Consider the following 12,651-nt stretch of genomic DNA (forward strand, 5'->3'; position numbering starts at 1 on the left):
GGGGCCGTGCCGTGGGAGAGCGGGGCCGTGCCGTGCGGGGCCGTGCTTTAGGAGCGGAGTTGTGCCGTAGGGGAGCGAGGCCGTGCCGTGGGAGCGGGGCTGTGCCGTAGGAGCGGGGCTGTGCCGTAGGAGCGGGGCCGTGCTGTAGGAGCGGGGCTGTGCCGTAGGAGCGGGGCTGTGCCGTAGGAGCGGGCGGTGCGGGCAGCGGCGGTGCGGGGATGCTGCGGCCGCGCCGCGCTCCCTCCCCGGCCCCGCGGTGGTTCAGTCTGCAGAGGGGCTCCGCGGCCGCCGCTCCGCTCCCGCCCCGCGCCGATGCCGAGCCCTGAGCCCTCCGCCGGGTAAAGCCCCAAACCGCGGTGGATTGGCGATGGTACCTTAAGCCAAGTAAGTAGCGACACCCCCCAGCATGGGAATAGCGATGATGATAATAAAAGATCTTTCCCCCCTTTCCGCTCTGAGCTTGTTTATTTGGCGATTTGCTGCTTGGTGGGGGGGGGGGGCGGGGGGGGGGGAAGACGCCAAGCTGATGGGGGGAACGGTGTGGATGGAGGCTGAGTGATGCATTAGGTTTTGGTTCATGCCCTGGGAATCTCTGCAAAGGTAATGCTGCAACTCGTGTAGATTATTCTGTAAGGTCAAAGAGAAACTGCATAGCTAAAAGGCACTCTTGCATCAGAAAGCATTCGCTGGGCTTTGGTAGGTTGAAAATTCAGCATGATCTTGTTTTTTTGAAGCATATGGGCTTGATTTTGATTAAATCGGTGCTTTAGTGATGAGGAAAACACGTGGACGGGATTTTGCTTTTATCATTGCTGGTAAGAATCGGATGTGCCTTTTTTTTTCTTTCAGAAGTGAGGTGCAGAAAAGACACTAAAATGTTGAGCAGTACAGTTTGAGTGTTGTATTTTTCTAAGTTTAATGTTCTCTTGTGATAGACAAAGATATCTCATGTTAGGAAAATCTGTAATCCTCAGCTGGGTTTCTATATAGAGCTGCTTATCGTTTTTCAAAGTGTTTGTTGGAAAGTAAAGGGCACCCAGGTTAAATACCCCAAACATTGCCTTTCTATTGAGATGGATTAGAAAATACTGTGGAAGAAACCGGGAATTTTCTGCAATTCCTTTTAAGCATGTATGACGTTTCCTATGGCAAGGTGGGGAAAGGCTTTCTGAGGTACAATAACTAAGAATTCTGACAGATAGACTTTTATTTTTTTTATTATTTTTTATTTAAAGAAGAGTCAGCCCTAAATCCCCTGAATGCCGCATGGAAAAGCTTTTGGCTGTTCATGAAGCATCCGACGCTTTAAGAGAAAACATAAGATTACAGGAGTCATTTCCGATTATGTAAAGGGAGATTCTGTGCGTTTGATCCCCGCCTGCGGCGCTGGCAGCTCATCTGCCCCGCTCCGGGCAGCACCGAGCTCTTCCCCAGCCTCCCATTTCCCGACTTTAAGTTGTCCTATCCAAGCCGGGGCAGTTCCCTGTGCATTCCACGTCGGTTCCCAGGGCTGCTGAGGCGATGGCTGTAGGCAGTCCTAGAGCACGGAGGCAGCCAGGAGCAGATGCTTAGCCCTGTGCTTCCCATACCTTCTGGAAGGTGAGTATTGAAGGGGTTGAAGGGGAAGGTCTCTTCTTTCATGGTCAGACTGTTCATTTTACATCCCAAGAGCTGCGTGCTCCTTAGGACTTCTGGTCGTTTGACCTCCTGCTTGCATTCAGCGAGGGGCTCTGCTGAAGGATTGCAGAGATATTACACAAGTTGGGATGTCTGGAAATAGCTGGCACGCTCCATATGGGAAAATTGCGCTTTTATTGCCGGGATTTGAGGTTAATATTACGTGTATGTGGTATGAAATTGATAATGAAGGTTTATTGCTAGTCTTCGCTTAGAAAAAGGATTGCAGATCTACTTCATAGTCCACGTTTTTTTTTTAATGCTGAGATGCATTCCTGATTAGCATTTAATTTGTGAGAGGTCATCCATATGCATGACTAGCTCTTGTACCTTGCTCTGAAATAACTGTTTGACTCAGGTATCCAGCAGGTCTTTGATCACATATAGGTTTTACTTTGTTCATGTTCCTCTCATTTTAATTGAAATTGCTACCTGTGAAGAACCGTTTCATATTTTCTCTGTGGTGCTTCTAAAATGACTAAGTTTGTGAATAAGCAATAAAATAAGGCTTGTAGATAAGTTGTGTATAGCAATGCAGCATGAAGTTTTTTCCTTTTTTTTTTTTTGTGTGTGTGTCTGTGTGCCCCCTTTTCAGCCTTTTTGTACATCTATCTTCCTTTCTGTGGAGAATTGATTTTGGCCCACATTAATGGTAAATATACATTAATTTTCATGAAAAAGGTGATTTTTTTTTTATTGTTGCAAATCAGAACTGCCTGATACTTCTCATGCTTTCTGCATATATAAAAAGGTTATATGCATATATATTGGAGCAGCTTGGAAGAGTTTCATGCTTCTCAGTAGGATTCCAGGTTCCAGAAGACGTGGTAATGATGAACTAGGTATCATACTGCTCTTTTAAGAGCTTCCATGAAGTCACTTTTGTGAGTGCTTTTTTCTTAAAATTTCGTATCATGCATCCAGGAAACAGCTTTGAGGGATGATTTTTTTCCTGTTTCATCTTCCCCCAGCATTTGAAATATCCAGTTTATCTTTTCCAGTGCTGTTGGATTTGGGATGCAACATTTTTTGAATCATGCTAAATATATATATATATATATATATATTCCTGTCTGAATAGTGCAAATGTGAGCATATATTCTGCTAATACATAAGAACGTTACAAGTGTCTTTGCTTTTTTTTTATTTTCATCCCTCAGTTCATATTGTCAAATGTCAGTTGGGTATGTAGTAATTCCTTGGTACATTTTGCAATAAATGTAGAAGTCGTGACCTTGTAACTCTCCCACTCACTGAAACCCCATTACACTGCAGTAGGACTCCAGCAGCTGGTAGTTCTGGAAATTCAACACACTTCCTTTAATAAATGTAAATACTTTTACAGGTTGGACCTAAAATAAGGTTCTGAAGGGAAAAAAGTGGTTCATTTGATTAACCTGTCTGTGAAACCTCGTCGAAAATAAGCTTGCCTTTTGCCAGGTTTTTCATTGTGTTTTCAAGGAGAGACAAAGAAGGATATTAGAGTTCACTGGAATTTAGCAAGTATTGTTGTGTCTTTCTGGCTGATTAATTACATTCATATTATACATTATCTGATCAAACAACAACCCTCCCCCCCCCCCACCAGTTACAATGACACGTCTCTGAATAATTTTAATACGTCAGTTGAAAAAAAAGGGTTAAAAAAGCACCAAGGATTAAATCATCTGCTCCCAGAGAGGGTTTTTTTGCTGAATTCGTACGTGAAAATGTGTTGCTGAAGCTTCAGACAGCCTCTCTCTCATGCTTCCACTGGGATTCTTCCCTGGGTGAGGCAGGAATGACTCTGCTCTGAATGGAGGCTCCCTGTCAGAAGGGCTCAGTTTGCAAATGGAGCAACAGAGCTCTGTGTGACCGGGATAGTTCCGGAGCCTCTGCAGCACCTGCAGTCCGGGAACCTCAGCTCAGATTCCACTTGCCAGGGCTGGATGATGCCCAGCAGGGATGCTCAGCTCTGGGAGGCTCTCTAGAATTTATCCCTCTCTATCCCCCTCGTATCCGTCGCGGTCTAAGGTAATTTATCCTTAGTGGAACGGTTGCATAAGAGGACAGGATTTCTTCCTACATATGCTTTGTATGCTAGAATTTTTTATATTCCAATATTTATAAATGATACATAAGGCTTACGTAGATTATATAAATATATAGGCTTTAATTTCATACCTAAAGCGTCAAAGAGGATTAATAGCATTTTATTGTAATCTTTCTTTTAAAGTTTGGTGCCCTTTTGTAGGAAACAAACATACGGCACAGTTTTAAGGGCTGTGGGATTTTGGGTTGAAGTTTTGCTGGTTTTACTCATGTTTAGGGGGAAAAAAAGCATGCTTTTAATGTTATTTTTCTTGATATATGGTCTTGTTTTTTGCCTCGAAACTGGAGATTTACAATTGAAGAAAAAGAATCAATTTATAAGGGAAGGGCTGGGAATGAAGGGTATGTAAAAATGGCCCAAAATAAGGAAAATAATTTGAAGAGGCTGCCAGCACTGAAAAACGCAGGACATGTTCCTTCATAGCACTGCAGATGAGTGAAATATGGAGACTCAGAAGGGCTGTGGAATGCCTGCTTAGATATCACAGTTTGCAGAGTTGGGAAACGGTAACCAAGTTACAAAATACTTCCCTTCTACCACATCATTTGTGAACAGGTTCACTCTGCTGGTAATATATTTTTCTCTGTTTTTAAAATACTGATTGCACAGTTAAAGCATCTCAGGACTATGCACCAGTCTCTCAGAGAATCCTAGAAGCAGTTAACAGGAAAGCCTAGAACAGGACTGACAGGAAGGATTGTGATTTATGTGAAAGATTTTGTGCATTTTTTACCCTTTGTCTCCTTTCCACACGTGGTGAGGGTGAAATGGGTGGAGAAGCCAGCTCATTTCAGAGCCACGGAACAGCTGAGGTTGGCAGGCACCTCTGGAGTCCAACCCCTCCTGTCCAAAGTGGAGTCATCTATGGCAGGTCCCTCAGGGCTGTGTCCAGTCAGGTTTTAATTATCTCCAAGGATGGAGACTTCACCACCTCTCTGGGTAACCTGTGCCAGTGTTTGACCACTGTCACATTTTTCTCATCTTTAAATGCAATTTTCCATGTTTGTTTGCTCTCACTGCCTTTTTGCCTTTCACTCGGCACCGCTGAGAAGAATCTGGCTCCATCTGCTTTCCTTCCTCCATCAGGTGTTTATACAAGGTGTCCCCGGGCTTTCTCTTCTCCAGGCTGAACAGTCCCAGTTTCTTTAACCTCCTACCTGCATCCCAGGTGCTCCAGTGCTTTTGTCACCTTTGCATCCCTTCCCTGGACTCGCTCCAGGAAGTCCATGTCTCTCTTGTCCTGAGAGCCCAGCAGAGCACAGAGCAGTGCTGAGGGAAGGGGAAGCTCCTGAGGCAGCCCAGGAGCCCTTTGCTGTGAGGACACATTGCTGGCTAATGGTCAACTTTGGGTCCACCAGGAATCCCAAAGGCTTTTCTGCAGAGCTCCTTCCCAGCAGGCTGGCCCCCAGCCTGTCCTCCCCAGGGACAGAAGTTTGCACTTCCCTTTGCTGGACATCCTGAGGTTGGCCCATTGCTCCACCCTCTGTGGTCCCTCTGGGAGGCAACTCAACCACCTGGTGATACCAACCACACCTCCCCATTTCATATCACCTGGGGACTTGCACAAGGTGCTCAGTTGTATCATCCAGGTCATTCATAAGACACTTGGCTATTGCATTGAGAGAAATTACTTGGCAGGAGAGGATTAGACCTGAAACTGCAGTTTCAAGATTTAGCCCAGAACTGTGTTATCACCAAATGCCAAAAAAATGGTCAATATCCTGAGTGTGTTTATGGTTAAGAGTGTGGAAGTTGCAATACCGAACACCCAGCACGTTGCATCAGCATCCTAGAGTTTGAGGAGGAAACAGAAAAATCAGTGATTCAGATTTACTAAGAGCTTATTTTATATATTAAAAATGAAGACTCACAGCTGATGAAGTAATTTCAATTGATAATTTCGTTCACTGCATTTCAATTAAAGCGAGTTAAAAATAAAACCATATGAAATGAATTAAAAATCAAATGAGATTTAGTCCAATCTGATTTGGATCTTGCTGAAAAATCTGTCGCACAGAATGAGGAAACAGGATAGGGAAGATGCTTATCTGGTAGATGTTGGGCAAAGAGCTATTTCTGTAGTCATTGCCTGTCCAGTTCACTGACCTTCCCACATCCTGACCTCTGGAAATGAGTTAGGCATTTGGAGTAAATGACACTCCTCATACATGCACTTCATCTGAGAAGACTTTTACTTAGACAAGTGCTCCACAGCACAATTCAGTGTAGACTTTGTACCTCAGTTTAGATACAACATTTTAAATGTCTTCAAGGATTCCTCCCTCTGTATAACTCAGCTAAAGTCTGATAGACAATTCCCACCAACTGCCACAGGTGGGGCAGGGAATGACAGCCCCTACTGGGCTTGGATACTGAGGTTCATTCAAGATCCTACAAGTCTAGAGCTTTTACCCTACTTGATCTCACACACAAGCTGTCCTAGGCATCCCTGGCATTTGTCTCCATGCATCTCAGAATTCCAGGATCTCCCCTTACTTCCAGGGTCTTTTGTCCAGTCTGCACTGGTCACCCCTGGTCACCTTTTCTGAGAGTCCACTTCTTTGGGGAGTCCATTTGTTCAACCTCTTCTTCCTTCTGGAACTCAAGGGGGCTCAGTTTCCCAAATCTCCGTAGTCTGGGCGGGAACACTGCACGGGATCAGCCTCTTTGGTGGTGCTGTCTCATCGCTCTTCACTAATTCCATGCTCCACTGTTATTTAGTTCCAGGTATTATCAAAACTTGCAACCAGCCCAGTCAAGCTGCAACCAGCAAGGAGCAGGTTTATGCATGAGAGTCGAATATTTTGGGGCATATTTACACCCTCCTTCACACTCAATTATCTGCTGCACTCTGCACTGCAATGTTTTTCACCTCCGACCGTACCACACTTCTCCATAAATGGGAACGATGAGGATCTCCATTCCTGTTCCCTTGACTACCTCAGCCATGGCCTTTCAGACACAGACACTGCCATCCACAGTCTTTGTGCAGTAGCTTTCTGTGCACTGGTGGACCTTGAGAAAAGAGTGACACTTCCCAGAGGTGTGGTGGCTCTTTGTTTGGGCATGTGCAATATATGGGATGGATGAATACATTGTAATGGTCGTGCTCAGCATCTCACTAACCTTGACACCAACACTGGTGCTGATGAAGCACAATAAAAATACGCTGCTACTGTTACAACTTGTCTTTCAGAATGGTACACCTTGTGTCACACAGGTAATTAGAAGAGAACAGTGTTCCCAATAAACTGTTCCAGTCTCCTTGGGAAATGTGCAATCCCAAATGTCAGCAGGCAGCATTGATTTGTGTCCTTTGTAAGTCAGTTTGAGAAGAAACTCTTGCCCTGGCTGAGGGCAGCTATTTAATTTACACTGCGTGCTTACTATGTTCCTTCCCTCTGCTTGAACTGCAAGGAAAATTTCGCATGTTGTTCTAAAAATATATCAAAATGATGTTTGATATTAAGGGACCGGTGAAATGCAATTACAATGAAATAATGACTTCGTGTTGCTTTTCACAATGAAATGAGATTGTCATCCTCCCTCCCCCAGTGCTTGAAGCAATACCTATTTATGAGTAGTTCAGCCAACCTGGGACATTTGAAGAAGAATTGCACACGGCTTCTTAGATGCAATGCAAATTGTTGCAGTACCCAAGGAGGACATTTGCATTATGGTAGGACTAGTTGCCTCTGTGATGCTGTAGTGGTGATTGTTATGCAGAGAACTGCAGGATAAAATGGTAGTGCTAAATCAGCATTGCTGAATAAGATGGCTGAAAATGCCACAAAAACAAACCATTGGAGCAGGAGGATTACAGAAGTAATGATATGCTGAATTTCCATGCCATACATCTCCCAGCTTTCTGTATAGGCCTGCAGACAAGCTCTTAGTTTTACAGGTTATTTTCTTTGGTTCTTACTAAGTTTGGTGCCTCTCTCATCCCCACACTGCATCACTCTGTGAGGAGCAGGACATGGCCCTTGTCACAGAGGGGCAAGTCAGAGGGGGTTGCCTGGTGTGTCTTGGGTTGACCAGAAAGAACACAAAAGGACTGCCCTGATATTTCTGTTGCAGCATCAAGAATTTCCCTTTAGGGCATAGAGGTTTGAGTGATGATGTTTTATTCCCAAGTTTATGTGGGGAGCTGTTAGTCCTCAGGGCACTCTGTTGATGTGCTTGCACCACTGTTTGCAGAATCTTCTGTTCATTTGATTTTAAATCCCATTTTGGTTCCTCCAAAATAGGACTGGGTATGTCTGTCTGTTCTGTGAAGTGCCTAAACATCAGAGAGAGGTGTAGAATGTGGAGGGGTGGGATTTATTTACATGCTTGGGCTGAAATGGGAAGATGCAAGAGGAGAGTGTGTCTTTTTCCAGGACTATGTGATGTAACAATAGGTGACAGGGATAGGGACCACTGGAGCCTGTCACAAATGGAGTCCTTAGGATGTGCAGGTGGCACCTGGCTCGTGCCTAAGCTGGGGTGGAGCCTGAGTGGGCCAGCTGCTGCCTGGGGCTGGCAACAGGCTTGACCTTGGGGAAGGGAGAATGTGTGGATAGAGACAAACTGTGCTCAAACTGTTAAAAAAAGGTGCTCTTTGCTGCAAAGCTTGAATTGCTGCCTATTTCTTTGGTTGTCTTCTTATGAATCTTTTTATAGCTGCTCAATTTAAGCAACTAGAGTTAGTATGCCATTCCCTACCTTGTTATGGATCCTGCCCTCCAGCAGTGTTTACAAAATAATGAAAAAAGAACCAGCAATCTGAAGGAGGGACATGTAAAATCTGCAATGCAGAAATAGGATTATATATTTGTCTGAGTTCTCATGTAGACAGATGATTAATACAGTACCAGCTACAGGGTTTATAGCTTGGTATATCATTAAGGTTCCCTGTAACTCTAATGTGAAAAGATAATAAATTAAGTGTCCTCTTCCCTGCCCTTGTCCTCCTTTTTCTAGTTTAGAAGTACACTTAGAAGTTTTAATCTGAAAACATGATTCTGATACCAGAACTGGGGATGGAAAGAAATGAAACAGAAAATGGAAGACATCTGAAGCGTTTTTTGCTTGAACCTTTTTAAGAATTAAAATTGAGTGCACGAGGTCTTAACATACAAGCCTCATTTACATATCTTCTTTTGGATTAAGAGGGTTTCTTTAAAATTACTGCTAGGAAAGTATTTTTTAGGATTTTTTTTCCCCACTTGTTAGAGAAAAACCAGAATATCATTTCTTAATCAGGTCCAGCCTCCTTCTCAGGAAATCTTGTTCCCCTGCTTTATCTTATCTGGAGCAGACGAGAGCTGCAGATACAGGACATGTTGAATTTTTCATTAGCAATAAGGTAAGTAGTAGCACTTTTAGAGCTTTAATTGCCAGACCTTGAGAGAAGAATAATTGTAATATTTAAAATAAATCTGAATCAGAATTCTGTGAAAGAACAAATGTTAAAGTAACTAGAAATATGCTGGGAGATGGTGCCTCTGAGCTCACTGCTGAGATCCTCCTGTGGTCAAGGGGCATTGAAGAGGATTCTCTAGAAAGCCTCTGTGCTGGATTTATCACATGAGGTGAACCAGAAGGCCTAACCCTGCTCTCTTTAGGCAGAGCAAGACCCAGGGGTTGTGACAGAGGTGAGCAAATCGAAGTGTACACTCAGTGCTGAAAGTGCCACCACTGACACTGGAAACAGCAGACCATTCCTGCAATGAGGGCAGTTTTCACTGTGCTTGAGAAGAGCTCTGACCATTGCTGGATCAGGGAAGGGATAAATCCTTCCACAGGGAAAAGAAAATACGTGTATGTGTGTATGTATGTATACATATATATACAGGTATATCTCTAAAAGCTTCCAAGTAGAAAGCAGTTGTTATAAAATCCTTTTTGTTGTTCAGTTTACTATGTAGTTGAATTCCATTCAAAGTTAATCTTTCAGTGGTTCACTTGAAAACAATACCAATTTTGTGCTCCCTCCCACACATGAGATCCACTCCCTTCCTCAGTAATTCTTGTTTGACCTTACAGCCAGTTCTTTAGAAACTTTCCTACTAGCTGCCAGATATTTCTATTCAAGAGTTACCCTCAGGAGTAGCACATAACCATGTTGGTCTGCTTTTTGTGTTCATTCTCTAGTGAACAGAGAGCCTCAAATCTTGAGGCCTTGGTTAATTCAAAATTTTATACGAATTTGACTTTCTCTCCCATGACTCCACTTTTTTTTTATAGCAACCAAGTTCCACCACAGCACTAAGAAAACAAATGCGGGAACACTTGTAGTTGCCCGAGATAAAAATTTCTTGGGAGCTATGGAATTCATTCCTGCAAAAGATTGAACAGACTGTGGAATGAACCACGTACTCCATTAAGCCAAACAGCAAAAAACATCTGTGGTGATGCCCATAAGGTCTGGATGAAGCTATTTTTAGTTCAGTTTTGGAAGGAAGAGGGAGTGGATCCTACTCTTTCTCACCTCTTTGTGAGGATAGCAAATCGAACAGAAGTACAGAAATAGGGATTCCCTCCCCTTAACCTATTATTATATGACTTACAGTGAAGATTGAGCAGCTTCCATGGGAAAGACAGAAGGTGTGATGTTCTGTGTGTGCCCATGAGAAATAGCCTCGTAAGGAAAAAAATGTGTGGATCAGTGGCATTGGTTTGGAGGTTTTTGGATCTGCGTAGAGGATGGGAAAAATCTTGCTGTAATTAAGGTATTTCTGAGGATCTCTGGTATTGGTGGCAAATTGTGTTGTTTGTCTTGCTGCAAAGTGAAGTCCTGACCCTGGCAATCCTCAGGGATGTTCATGAGAGGAGTTTCTGGCTCCAGCTGTACGAGCCTGCGATGCTGGACTTGGGAGAAGGGTTTTATGGCACAGCTCTGGTCCCACCCTACAGACATCCTGGGAACCGGGAGGATCTCACCCAAGGAGTGAAGTAAACACACAAACAAGCAGTGAGAGGGAAATAAAGCAACTGCAAAGCCTGAATGTCTGATTTGACAATCTCTTTGGTGCCTTCTCAGCACATGTAGGGAGCAGCAGAGCTGCTGTCACCCTGTCCTTCATCTCTCCACGCAACCTGCACGTCCCCAAAGCCTCAGGCAGGGGTTTGTCTCCCTGGAGCCTCATTGTCAAAGCCCAGCAAGGTTGATTTTTAGCACTTCATCTCTCTTAAATATATACCCACAGGAGAAAGGCAATTTGCTGTGTGTCTTTGCAAGACTTTTTGAGATGAGTTATTGAGAATTAAGGTCGTGCTGGTTCAGCCTGGCAGCTGAGTCCCCGTGCTTGGGTTTCTCCATAACCAGTGTCTCCCTAGGAATCTTTTGTCTTGGATTTCTTGCCTGACTGTGTCGTGCAGTCTTTCCCTGCTTTTCAGACCGATGGATGTGTTGGTTGTTGTTCCTTGTTGATCTTCTTCAGCATCATCTGCTTTCATTAGCATTTTTGAACAAAGGACTGAATCAGAATAAATCACAACTAATAGAAATATAGGAACAGATTATCATTTTGCAAAGCTGAACTCTCTCAAAGGAGATTACGTATTTAAATTGAACAAATGCAACTTCATAAATAAACTAAATTAAACATCATCTAATTTTACTTTTGAAGCCAAGCAATTTTAATCCATACTCAGCTTCTCGTATAAATATTTCCCAACTCATTTTTATTCTTTGAAGCATTCTTATTCACATTTAAAACTCAAAAATGTGCCAAATTGAACCACAGTTGTGTATGCTGAATGAATGTAAAAGCTTGGGTATATTGCATAATAATCTGAGAGTTGGCAGGAGGAAGTGATTGCTTTTGTGAGTGTCCAAGTAGTAGTGTAAAAATATTTTTTGAGAACCTAATGTTTGTCTCCAAAGCACTCTGACTGATGACATGCCTGAAAAATCCTTTTTATAAATCCCTTATGTATAGTTCAAAAGGAAGCAATAGATGACTAGAAATCTATCTGTTTCCCCAGGGAAAATTCATGCACAAACCGTGGTGGTACAAGCATTACCCAGCTGGTCTGCACTGTGAACAAATTCCTGTTCATAGATGGAAGAGATGTTTTACTGCAGAACTAATTCTTAGAACTGGGAACATTTGAACACCCCAAATATGTTACTTTGTGATTAGAAATGCACTTTATCAATCATCTTATTAGACAGGAAAGAACCTTTTTAAAAAATATGTGGTAATAAGGGTCAAGAATTCTTGTTAAATGTTTCAAATAGCATTCACAAAGCTGAAATATAATTTCAGTCCACCCTATGTTCACTCTAAAAACCACAATCAGAAGCCATTTTCCAGAAATAACCTTAAATGCGGTTCTTTGTCCACATTCATTAAATTGTTACATGCAGTTTGCAGAACTGACCTGTCCAATGACTTCAGTGGCTGAAAGTGGTTGACAGTGGTTTTCAAAAATACTTCATTTCCAAGTAAATCAGATGTAAGATTACCAAGAACTTTTCTTATTTTTGTCTAATACCTTGAAGATTGAACAGAACAAAAGAAGCGAAACAAACCCTCATTTTTTTCCTCTGGTTTCAATATTAACTCATTTATTTATGTAATTAATCTCTAATGGTAGAAAACTTATAGGTAAGATTTATTTTCATGTTAAAATCACTAAAATTGATAGTTCTGGCAAAAATCACGATTTTCTTACTGCACTTAGATTTTTCCAGGAATAGTTGAATAAAGCCTTTCCCAGTCTTTGAACGGAGCATTTGTTGTGTGTAGTAAGGACAGAGTAGAGCTTGCTAATGCTCTACAGTGGTTTGGAATTACTGTAGATTAATGAGTTTTGTGGGGGAAATGCACAGGTAAGAAATACTTGCTGCACAGCTGAGTTTTTCAGCCTTGCTGATGAAGATGCCTTTG

General features: G+C 42.7%; 1 protein-coding gene across 18 annotated transcripts in view; it reads left to right on the forward strand.

Annotated features, from left to right (window-relative positions):
* Positions 1 to 12,651, forward strand: part of ATP2B2 (ATPase plasma membrane Ca2+ transporting 2) — a 411,395-nt gene that overhangs the window by 170,390 nt on the left and 228,354 nt on the right. For 3 of the 18 annotated variants that reach the window (XM_027664916.1, XM_027664929.1, XM_027664930.1), the window contains exon 1: positions 1,260 to 1,599. The exons of 1 other annotated variant lie outside the window; for it this stretch is intronic. The gene's annotated coding sequence lies outside the window, so the exon portion shown is untranslated. Of the gene's footprint in view, positions 1 to 244; positions 385 to 511; positions 697 to 748; positions 816 to 1,258; positions 1,600 to 3,579; positions 3,691 to 9,031; positions 9,120 to 12,651 lie in introns of those variants that run through there. 14 more of the 18 variants (XM_027664926.1, XM_027664932.1, XM_027664925.1 and 11 more) reach the window with 11 other exon arrangements.

This window comes from Corapipo altera, unplaced genomic scaffold (genome assembly GCF_003945725.1).
Source record: "Corapipo altera isolate COAL_440 unplaced genomic scaffold, ASM394572v1 124, whole genome shotgun sequence".
NCBI lineage: Eukaryota > Metazoa > Chordata > Aves > Passeriformes > Pipridae > Corapipo > Corapipo altera.